At 32.6% G+C, this 12406-nt stretch overlaps 1 long non-coding RNA gene across 1 annotated transcript; it reads right to left on the bottom strand.

The window, feature by feature from the left end:
• Nucleotides 1-3197: 3197 nt before the first annotated feature.
• On the bottom strand, nt 3198-5155 carry LOC129284788 (uncharacterized). Its single transcript, XR_008586960.1, has 2 exons — nt 4909-5155; nt 3198-4081 (listed from the first exon to the last, which is right to left on the bottom strand). It is a non-coding gene; the product is annotated as an uncharacterized LOC129284788 (long non-coding RNA).
• Between the last annotated feature and the right edge of the window lie 7251 nt (nt 5156-12406).

Below are 12406 nucleotides of genomic sequence, written 5' to 3'. Positions count from 1 at the left end.
TTATAAATGTGATCAAAGAGAGTATTTGAGATGGTAGGAAGTAACTTAGGATATAGCCTTGGAGAGAGGTAAAAATACGATTGAATTTGTTGAATCTTAGTTTTGATGATTACAAAATAAGAGAAATTTTTATATTTCAAGAAATATTTATAAGGTTAATGGCTTGTAAGGGAGAAATGATATTATATAAGGTTAATGTCTTGTAAGGGAGAAATGGTAAAATTGCTTTAAATCTGACTTAAAATCCTTATTCCTAAATAAAATTTCTATTCCTAAATACCCAAGAAAATCAAATATGATTATAAGCTAAATTGAATTGTGTTTCATTCTAAGGTTAAGTATTTGACTTAATCTGATTCTTGTATAGGCTATTTTTAATAATTAAACAAGTATTTTAGTTGAACTTAGTGTTTAAATTCATTTTTTGAAAGCTTATGTGAATTTTGATTCCAGTGATCCTTATTCTGGAATAAGTAAGCTATTTCAAAATAGCTTGTTCCCATATTCCCTCTTTATTTTGAAGTAACCCTACTTTTCACCTATTGAATTCCTTATTTCAGAATAACCTCTTTATTTCAGTGCAATGGTTACTATCCCTAAGCTTTAACCTATTTGTGTTATCCTGTAACACATTTCTTTATTTAGGAATAACCATCCCCATTTTAGAATAAACCTTTTTATTAGGGTTTCATGTTCCTTATTCAAATATAGCATCTTTGTTTCTAAATGATGCTCCATAAATAGCATCTTTGTTTCTAAATGATGCTCCATAAATCATTGCCTTTGAATAGTGAACAATGTGCTTGTTCATGAAACATTCTTAACTATTCTGGTATAAGCACCTTTACTTCAAAATAAGGATGAAGAATGTTGCTTTAATTCTTTAGATATCCTTGTTCCTGAATAGCATCATTCTTCCAATATAAACTCTCATCTACTTTTTTTCAAGACATCTATGGCAAAGAGCCGCTATTTTTCTTACTCACTGTGAGAGAGAAACTTCATCGTAAAGCATTACTCCCTCTATTAAAAAATGAAGGTATTTTTAACCTAAACTCAAGCTCTAATAAAATAGTTACTTATTTTTAAATTAACCATATCTTTCCATATTCGCCTCTATTTAATAAAATGTTTTACCTTAAAATAAATATAAAGTATTTATTTAATAGGGATACTTTTAAAAAAAAGACAATGATTATACCTTAAAAAATTAAAAATGCCTTATATTTTTGAATATTTAACCTCTCAAAAAATGCCTTATATTTTTTAACAAAGAAAGTATGGCATTGCCTCATTTATAGAGAAACTAAGAAGACAAAAGACAATAATTCTAACGAATATATTCATGTGTCTAATGAATCGTTTATAAAGAACACTATAACTAAATTTGTTTTTGAAGATGATGAACAAGAATGAACACCCGAGTTAATAGACGAGCTTATTCACTTATTGTTTTACATACCTTATATTGTTATATTCATTACAAGTAAGCTTTATTGATTATAAATTAACTCTTTGAGAGAGTATTTAACGAAAGTAATTTATCATTAAACTTACTTTATTCATCCTCATTTCTATATTTGAAATAGATAATGTTAAACTCAAAAAGCTTAAGTGAGTGATACAAACTTGAGTGCAAGTATGAGATTATATGGAGACAACTAATAATTTGACTTAATTTGGTAGAAATAGCGGAGAAAATTTCAAGTACAACTTAGGAATTAGATTTAAGCTTAAGTGGTTGGAGTTGAATTAAGATAACTAGTCTTTACAAGCTTCTCTTCTCCATTCTCATTCTTGTTTGATGATATTATTTCTAACTTATCTTTTTACTAGTTAAATTTTTATTAAGCCCAATTTACCCTGCGGACATTGAGAATTGTCTTGGTCTAAATTAAAGTCAAATCATTATAGATCTTTAAATCACCTATTAAAGATTAGGTCAGGGCATCTAAGCTAATGAAGGAGAATCATTAAATATAATCCACAATTTTTCCTTTTTATTAAAGCACAAAAAACTTCTTTCACTGTCAGCTTGTGTTAATAAAGTAGCATCCCACAACCAACAAGCAATGGACATCAGGACAGGGAAAAGCAACTTGTATACATGAGTCCTTCCCTTAATCTAATCGAAGAAAATGCTGAAATGACATTAATTTAGGACTAAGAATGAATATGTTTACCTTTAAAAGGTGTGAAAGACCTATTTTTTCAAAAGAAAAAGGAAGTGAAAGATTGAAAGAAGGGGCCAATTCCAAGAGGTTTCCAAGTCTTCAAACTGTGGGGTTCATGACAGCATAAAATTGAACAAAGACTTGGACAAAATGTATACCAATATAATTAAGTACAGTACATAATTACTTTTTTGATGATTTATTTGCAAACATATATCTTTAGAAGAATATAATATAGGCTGCACTAATTATCGAAATTTGGAGCTAGTACATGTATGCATGTTCACAAAGCAAATCTCCCAGCAATGAAATAGGGGACCACTCTGACTGACTATCGAAGTACGAGTATAAGCGCCCTCAGGTGTCTGGAGAACCGTTTACAAAACCTCAACTTATGTTTATCAAAAAATAAAAACATCAAAATGTTCTGCGAGATGGTTTTTCTAAAAGCAAGAACATACGCTGAAAGAAAATGAAAGAACGGCTGGCTTGGGTGGGCCCACATGTCAGATGAGCTTCACCATTCTATTTTGTGTTGCTCTCATCGCCTGTATTTAGATTTATCTGAAAAGAAATTAGGCCTGTTATCAACTAGTTATTTTCAATTAAATTCAATAATACTGGAATTTGATCAAGTAAGATAGCTTACATCGGGTTAAAAAAAAAAAAAAAAAGAGTCTGCTAATGTCTTTCCAATTTTTCATACGCTAATCAACAGTCTTTGTAAGGAGTTATGGTTGTTGAGGCGTAGAATTTATTGGAATCAAAATGGTCCGTAGTATTTAAAATTCTTCCCCTAATGTCCACCTCAACTTGTTCGTCGCACTATTTACTATTTAGCAGCCTTTTCAGGAGAAAAGCTGATGCAATGACTTTCCACCCTAAATTTTCTCTAGAGATCCTTTACGATGCTTTTATAATAAATCTCATTTAAATGTGTGTGAGATTTGTACGTAATTCTCATAATTTTTTCCCCCTCAGAGCAGTTGAAGTAAGCAAATGAGAGGAGGAGAAGGAGAAAGATTAATAAAAATAATAAAATCATGATTTATTCAAACCTAGATAAACACACCATCATCCACAAAACTCTAGCAGTAGCCACCTCACTTCAATACAAAAACCCATAGAGTTACTGCGTACTCATACCCAACACATGGCACAGCTCTGTGTCTGATGACGTGGAGCCATGTGCTTACATGTAGGCATACTATTCCTCCATTTTTTTTAAAATATAATAAAATTTAAGCCCCGTCCAAATACTTAACTTCACCACCGCGTTAATGACAAAATAGCAGTAAAATAAACTAGGAACATTAATGAACAGAAAAGCTTTTCAACTTTGACATGCAAAAAAAGAAAAGTGAGACCTGAGTGCCAACAACTAGGCTTTTTTGTTTCCCCTTCTCCATTGAAGCTCAAGCTCAAGCTCAAGCTCCAGTCTTCTCAACAGTGGCTTCTTTGGCTTCTTCCTCCTTTTCTTCTTTCTTCTCCTCAGTAGCTTCTTCCTTCACTTCTTCTTTCGGTGCTTCTGGTTCTGCTGCTTCTTCCTGTGTTTTAGCAGTTTCCTTAGCTTCCTCTTGTTTTCAGCCTCTTCCGTCTTCACTTCCTCTGTTTGCTCAGGTTTGACTTCCTCCGGTTTAGCTTCTTCAGACTTGGCTTCCTCCTTCACTTCTTCTTGTGTAACTTCCTTGGTCTCAACTTCAACAGGGGCCTGCGTTTCTGCAGATTCTTCTGGTTTTGCTTCCGCTTCTTTTGCTGCTTCACTGATTTCCTCGTCCTTTGGTTGCTCTGTCTTCTGCTTCTGGGACAGCAGCCTCGGTGGCTGCCGGAGCTTTTTCTGGGGTTGTCTCCTCGACCTTGGTTACCTCGGTTGCTTCATTCTCTGTCACTGCTGGAGCCTGGGCAACCTGCAAATCAGACCCATATTCATTTCACGAAGTAGTCTAGAACATGTTCTTTCCTTAATTTTGACGAGTCCGATGAAAATTTAGATCGGAAAAAGGTTGTTGTGACTCCAACAATCAATTAATTAAGTGCAACTCGATCTTGCCGATCATTGAACCGATCCTTGTTGGATGATCGATGATCTGTGTATTGGATGCTATTACTCGTAATTATGGAAACTAGAACAACGAAAAGAAAATCCGAACAGATCGTCGATGGTAGTTCACTCTTGCACCAAATATTTCAGGTGAATTCGATGTTTTGGAGTTCGATCTCTACTCATAAAAATGTTGACTGCAAAACTTACCTGGTTAAGCATCCTAAATATGATCAATAAAGCAACGAGACATAGTGATCAAGGCGATCACTGTTAATCGCATAAAGCTGGCCAATCGTCGATCCGTACAGTAGATATATGGAAACTGCTTAGTTCTTGATGATAAAGAGAGAAAGAAAAAGATATATAAAGTTGATTGGTGAATGAATATAAGCAGCGATAGTTAATTTATATAGGGATCGATCATCTCGGAATGGTAATTTGCAGGTATGGTTCATGATCAGAAAAAAATTAACGCGTCGTGATCTTGTTCAGTCGATCGAAATAATATAACCAAGGGGAAATAAAAAAATGATGAAAAGACGGATTTTTTTGTGACAAGTAGGTTTTCATTTCCACCAAAATCTGCATGGAGGGACTAAACAGGAACGCAATAAGGTACATGAAAACCAGAGAGGCTTCATAAAATCAATTAAAGAGAAATAATGAACAGTCTGTTATTTGAGTTATTACCTCAGCACTGGCCATTTTGAAAGCAAAAAGGAGAAAAGTGATAACTGAGCAGAAAGAAAAGAGAGTTTGTGAGTGACGTGTGCGTGAAGAAGCAGAGAGAAATCAATTGTGAGTTGTGTTGTGTGAGCGGAGATGATCAGAATGAGAGGTATATATAGAGGCATTTAGGACTGGGAGTGAAGAATTAATATAATTCAGTCACGCCTTTTAGAGAGAGAGAGAGAGAGAGTTGCCACTTGGAAGAATCTTTTTCAAGCAGACACCCCTCATCACTGACGCAAATTGAAAGACATCGGCTTCATGTCCAGTTGTAAAAGTCATCGTAATTGTATAAATATAAATGTATACTCCGAGATCCAAACATGGGCTTACAATACATTCATTCTAATTCCTCCCAACCCCATCACATAAATTAACTAATTTACTATTCTAAAAAAGATATTCTCATCAATTATTCAATAAAATAAAGATATAATTAAAAAATTTATCTACGTAACACCAACCCAATTACTTATAATGTAGACCAATCAAAATTGTTAAAAAATAATTTATATTGTGGTTTGAAAGAAGTATTTTTTAACTTAAAATTGTACTAATACAACTGTTTTTTTAACCCTAAAAATGATTCAAGATAAACGTGGATTAAAGCTTAAAACTACTTGATCAATACCAATTTACTAATCTAAAATATGTACTAATTAACCGCACTACCTACAATAAACAATTCAATTAATGATCTTTAAAGTTAAACTTGATGCAGCAAAGATCATATAAAAAAAGATTATATTACTCTCCCATCCTAGACTATAAGACATTTTTTAATAAAATTATGCACACAAATAAAGTTCATTAAATACCACACACTCTTTACAGCCTTTGTTTCAAAAAAAAAAACACACACACACACACATATAAACTTCTAAAGGCACACTTAATTTAATATGATAATTTTGTTTGTGAAATATATATAAAAAGAGAAAATATAACGCGAAGCGAAGGTTAATATTGGGACAAATATAATTATTAAAATATTATTTTTATTAAAGTGTTTTATATGTTAAAACACTATATTATCTTTAAAAATTTTTATAAATTACGATGAAGAGAGCGTACTAGAAGAGGATGGGAAAGAAAAGAGAGGCAATCAGTGGAGAGGGAGATGATGAAATGAGTGAGATCTTTCATGGGGGGCTGGGGATGACAGTGTAGTCACAACATGGGACGTAATGTGATTGATCATGATGGAACCATGTTCTTGGATTTTGGCTAGCCATACTTCTCTAGTTGAGTCGACCAGCAAAGTTAGCCAGCTAGACAACCCCAAATGTCAATTGGATCTATGTTTATGTAATTATGCATGCTTTGAACACTCAAATCTCTACCTGATCGATTTCTTTGTTCACACACACACCAACCTAATCTAGCGAGCAAAATTATAGGGTTAAGACAAAAAAAGGTTACGAGGGTGAAAAATGATGGTGCTTTTCACTGTGGAGGAGTGATGGTGTTGGCTATTTTTAACGCTGGCGAGGGAGTGGGTTTTGAAAATGGAGAGAGAAAGGCGACAAGGAAGGGCCCCACTTGGCCGGTGGGGGTGGGCACCGTAGTGCGATCATTACCGTTCAACAGGGACTGTGGGGCCCACCAAAAGGAAATAAAAGAGAGCACCGCCCCCTCAAAAACATTCACATGGCCCCACATGCACATGCTTTCCACGTCTGATTCTCGTGACACCGGACCCTCTGATCTGCCACGTCAGATCGTATCAGCATGCCCAAGATTCCTTTTTTGACTCCTTTGCCTTCATCTGTTCTAGGATTCACCATCGCCAAACTCTATATGTTTATGTATCCGTTAATTTTTTTTTTATCAAAGAAATGTATCTATGAAATTTCTTATTGCACTTCCAATTCGTTTCATGATACTAATTAGTATTTTTGGGATAATGTCAATTGGATTTAATAAGTCATATTGGTCTCTAATTAATTTGGATTCAATCAGCTCAAGCTATACGTGTGTATATATGTAAAGCTCTCATAATAGTAAATTTTAAATTTTTTTTTGCACACAAAATTTCAATTTAAAACCACTTAAGAAAAATAATAATCCAATTACTTCAGCTAATTGCAGTGTTGGTATGATTTGGAATATTTAACTTGTATTGGAATGTGTATTTGTTGTGTTGTGGCGTGGTTTTGGTTTTCCATTTTAATTTTCAAACAAGCAAGCTAAGTCGCATTAAATTAAATAATTTTGTTAATATGCCTTTTCGTACAATTTATCAAGAGATCTCCATAATTTTATAGTTCATTTTTTAATTAAAAAAGCTTAAATAGGTTAGATGATCACAAGAATTAATCAGGATTATCTCATGTTCCAAGATTCAAAGAACACCTAAAAAATATCAAAATAAGATATCCTTCCATGATTATACTTAATATAATTAAGGGCACAAATAGGTCAAGCCATACCAAACTTTCATCAAACAGGTCTGAGCTTATATGCAGGATTTTTTTTTTTTCCTAAATTCAACTCTAAGCCTGCAATGAGCCTGACCTAATTTTAAGCTTTTTAAATGCTTAATTCATATGTAAGCCTTTAAAGACATTTTTGAATTTAAGTCTTAAAGTCTTTAAATAGGCTTCAAGCTTATCAAATATCAAATTTTAAATAGATTTAAAAGCTTGAAACATATTTAAAAATAATAATATATAAATTTAACTGTAATATAATGTATAAAATAAATAAATAAACCTAAGCAAGTAACAAGCATACATGTCAAACTTTAAAAATTCAAGCATGAGTTGTCTAGGTAAAGAGGCCTCTAAATAGCTTTAAACTTGGGCTCCTTATAAAGAAGTTTAGCCAGACTATAGGTCGCTTGGTCGAGGATTGACCTTCTCCCATCCATAAATACAATTACTATTAATAACAAATGCTTGATAGGTTAATTTGAATTTTACATATTCATATATGAAGATTTGGACTCATAATATGTTTAACTATTCTAATTAAAGAAGACTGTATTATTATTTATGCCAAAATCCATTGGTTGAATCAAGGGCCAATCTTTTATCATCTTCAAGCATGTAACGATCTCTATTATTGTTCAGCGAGCAAGGGCACGAAATTAGAGGTGGATCTGAATTCTGAAAGATAAAGAAGATCATGTAATAATAATAACATGGATCCAAGATTGGACGTACGGGAAGGTGGTGTTGGTGCTGTGTCTTGGTTCTTGCATGTCACAAATGAAACAGACTCCATATTTCTCCATCAATTCCTTTCGCTCTTCTATCTTCTTTCTTCCTTTCAGTGAGTTTTCCACTTTCACTAACTATAATTTGATGAGTTTCGTCTCACTTTTGATCTCTAATTAATCCCAATTGCTTTATTTTGTTTTCATCAAATAGGATGGCCTTAATTAAGACTTCAAGAGCCATGTGTGTGGTTCTATTTTTGGCCAAAGTACATCTGTAAAGCGTCTTTGTCCTTGTGGCAAAAGTTAGGACGGTGCCTCCACTACTACTCTTAAATATATTACTCCTCCTTTTGATTAATTAGGTTTAGTTTGGTATCCTTTTATTTTCACTTGCCCCATTCTATCACACTAAATCAAACTAACCAGTACTCAAATAATAATGTCTTTTTTGGAAGACTTACATACAGGGTTGAAATAAAAAATTAATTAATTACCCACATGTCCTAGCTAACAACTTGTATAAATGCAGAAGTTTGATGTACATGTAGTGCTTGATCTTGCTTCGAACACTGTTTTGTAATCATCCCTATCATTTTTAAGGTTTTATTATTTTAGTTATTGCGTGGCTTAGAAATTTAAAAAAAAACATCCAAATCAATTCTAAATGATTAGGGTCATAAGAATATTGAGTGCTAATCTTTTAGGATGTGCGTCGAAACCGAATCTATTTTTATTGGAGGAAAATAATTTAATCTATTAATTTGAAAGATCAGATTAAAAGACTCTTTGGGTAAAATGAGAAGAGAATCCTGTTGCCAGGAGGCTAAATTATTACAAGATATAATTACTTTTGAAAGAAAAAAATTAATGTATGTTTCTTAGTCTCAACATAATCAGAAGAAAGATTACAAAAGTGCACGTCTAAAATCATTTTTAATTGCAATGCCAAACAAATAGATTTGAAGCATAATGAATGTGCGTTCCACCATGGTAACAAGTTTGTATCATTTTGCCCAGCACATAGAGTGGCAACTACAGTATTGCACAAAAAGATTATTATTGTTAGTGTAATATAAATTTATTTATATTTGATATTTATGAATGACAAAGTAATATAATTCAAATTAAATTAGGGTTAAAGTGCATACTGGGTATAAATCAACACCAAATAGAATATAACAACCAAAGTTAACGCGATGATATCTGATCACTTAAATGGTTGAAAAATTTTCAAAGAGAACCTCTTGAACTAACTTAATTTCAATCAAAACTCATAAAATTATGAAATTTCACAAAGAGAACCTATTAATGTAGGGAACTGAAATAAAATTAAAGAGTCGATTAAAATGATCTGATCATCCCTTATAAAGCTAGGTGCACTCATGTAAGAAAAATAACAATTAATATATAAAAAATAAACAATTAACATAGGTGAAATTTATAATTTTTATTAATAACTTAATATCATTATGAATATAAATAAATAAAGTTAGACGCATAAATAATCAATCAGCTTTTTTATTTTATTTCAATTCATATATATCTATAATAAAATTTTAAAATTTTAAGAGTTTTGATTGAATTTAAATCGGGTCAAGAGCTCATTACTGACATTTTCTCTATTCGTATGGTGATGTAATATGGTCTAAAGAAATGAAGGTCAAGGGTGTGCTGTCTGAGTTTTCACAAAGCACGTGATTGTAGGTTGATGAAGTGGATCAATAATTTGGCAGCCCATGTGGGACCCTTGAATTGTGGGCTTGGGCGGAGATTCTTGGGATTCATTGATGTACGTGTAGTGTGTGTTGTATTTAATGGGGGGCCCTGAACAGTGAATTCTTCATTTGATTGAGAAAAATAAAGGCAAAGCAAAAGAATTGACGTTGGTTAGACCGAAAACACGTAAGATTAGGGTGGCCTGTCACGTCTCCATCGTGGCAACACTCGCATGCCACCTCACCTTTTCTTAATTTCTGCCCCCATCCTTCCTCTCTACTTGCACCATCTCCCACTAATCAAAACAATCACGTATCGTAGAAGGCTTTTGACCTTAAACAAGATTAGATTTTAATTTTTTTATATGATTTTTTGTGACCTTATATTAAAAAAAAAAAAAATCGTATCTCTCCTCGAGTCGGATTAAATGGCATAAGGTTATTCTAATTTAATCCATTATCTCTCCAATTTCAAATCGATTTGGGTTTCACTAGATCCCTTTGACTTGATGTGAGGCAAGTCTAAGACTCAGATATAGCGTGCTACGTTATGGTAATAAAAAACAACAGCCAAATCTCTCTCTCTCTCTCTCTCTCTGCGCGCCTATTGAAGATTGATTATATACCTCATGTTTTGACTTTTGACAAAAGACATAAGCTTGAAATTTATTGTTGATACTTGATACAAAAGCCTCGTTAATAGATGATCTATATGAAGAATTTCAAGTGTCTTTCAGGTCTTACAATCTACCTTGAATCTAATAAATCCTTCAGACTAAACTAATCTTTTTTTTTTCAAAACTGTTCAATATTAAGAAAGTTTTAATTGAATTACATTTTCAATGAATTAATTAATCATCTTTAAAATTATAAACCTTTTTTATGATTTATCTTTATTTAATAGGGTGTCTCAATTAAAATTTTTTATTAATTACACTCCTAATTAAGGGCATTTTTTTTGGAAAAATCTCATTAATTGCATTTTAAAAGATTTAAAATGCCTTATATTTTTAAACATTTGATATTAGGAAAAATTCCCTATAGTTTTGAATCAAGGGACTATTTCACTACTTTAAAAGTAAATTTAAAATTTTCAAGCAAAGTGAAATATGTTCATATTTTCTTAAAAATATTTAAATCTAGACTGGAGGAGCTTGCATTTAACCCCCATCTTGAAAGAAATTACTCTCTTCATTAAAAAATGTAAAGTATTTTTAATAGAATCTTACCCCCAAATAAAATAATTACTTACTTTTAAACTAATCCTATTTTTTCATATTTACTCTTATTAAACACCTCACAATAAATATAAAGTCATTATCAATAGGGGTACTTTTGAAAAAAAGGCAATAATCACATCTCAAAAAAATAAAAATATCTTATATTTTTTAACATCCAACTTTTTAAAAAATATCTTATATTTTTGAATAAAAAGAATAGTTTATAATATCAAATGTGTGTATGTATATATATAAAAGTCCGTTGCATCAGTTTAAAAAAAAAAAAAAAAAACAGAGAGAAGGATGTGAAGGGAATTATAATTATGAAGGGACTGTTGAGTTGGGGAAAGCTAGAATTGAATTTGAAGCTTAAAACGGGGAGCGAAGGTTCTGGAACTTTGGTTTTGTGATTGCGAGACATGCCTTTCCTTCCCCTTTCTTCTTCCATCTTTTTGGAACTTCTCTTTCCATTTCCGCCGCCCTCATTGCCCCTCTTTTCTTGTTTGTGCCCAAATTTGGCAACATTGTGGGCCCCTATTAGGGCCTGGGACCCTCCGCCTCCCTCACATTCCCTAGCTTCTATTGCCTAGTTTCTATGTTTTACTATTTGGATGGCTAAATATCATATATCCCTTGGCTAAAATTATGATTCATATCTTTATCTCTCTGAATATGAGAGTTTTCTCTCCGCAGGTACTATTTGACTCGTGACTTTTCTCTTGATTTTGATGAATTCTTGATACTTCAGTCACCTTATTTTTTGTTTCCGGAAAAAGAATGAATTTGAGTTGTTTGCTTTAAAAAAAGAAAGAAAAGAAAAGGAAAAATCTTTGGTTGTACAACTCTTGAATTGCACAACGGAAATCTCTCTCTCTCTCTCTCTCTCACACACACACACACACACGCAGGTTTTTTCCTTTTGTAAGGTTCTTGGTTATGGATTTAAATTTTCTCAAGTGAATAAATGATCAGGTGCATTTCAGATGAGGGTTGAGATTTGAGAGAAAAGGTAAAATTCATTCAGTACATATCTTTCCTCCTTACATTACTCACTCTACATTTATTCACCTGACTGAATCTGAATTGTTTTGACTACTTCCCAGTTGCTACCTGCCACTGTAAAAGTGGGGTTTTATTGCTATCCATTAGAAGACTGAGTTCTACTTCGTTTCATTCTGGTTTTACACGTTGTGATAAAAAATACAAATTACTTTGACGCAAGTGCGAAGATGAGTTAACAGTAACTTAGCCTATCAAAGAGTCTAGCTCTATGGCATTAACAGTAAAAGGATGAGGCACGACTGAGATGAAGGTTAGTTTGGGTCCTCTGGGACGAAATATTGGAAAGCACTACTTCTGCA

Source organism: Prosopis cineraria, unplaced genomic scaffold (assembly GCF_029017545.1).
Source record: "Prosopis cineraria cultivar Desert tree isolate PC_DT_omini unplaced genomic scaffold, ASM2901754v1 PC11, whole genome shotgun sequence".
NCBI classification, from domain to species: Eukaryota; Viridiplantae; Streptophyta; class Magnoliopsida; order Fabales; family Fabaceae; genus Prosopis; species Prosopis cineraria.
Note: the sequence above shows the minus strand (reverse complement) of the source record. Positions and strands in the feature narration are given on the sequence as shown.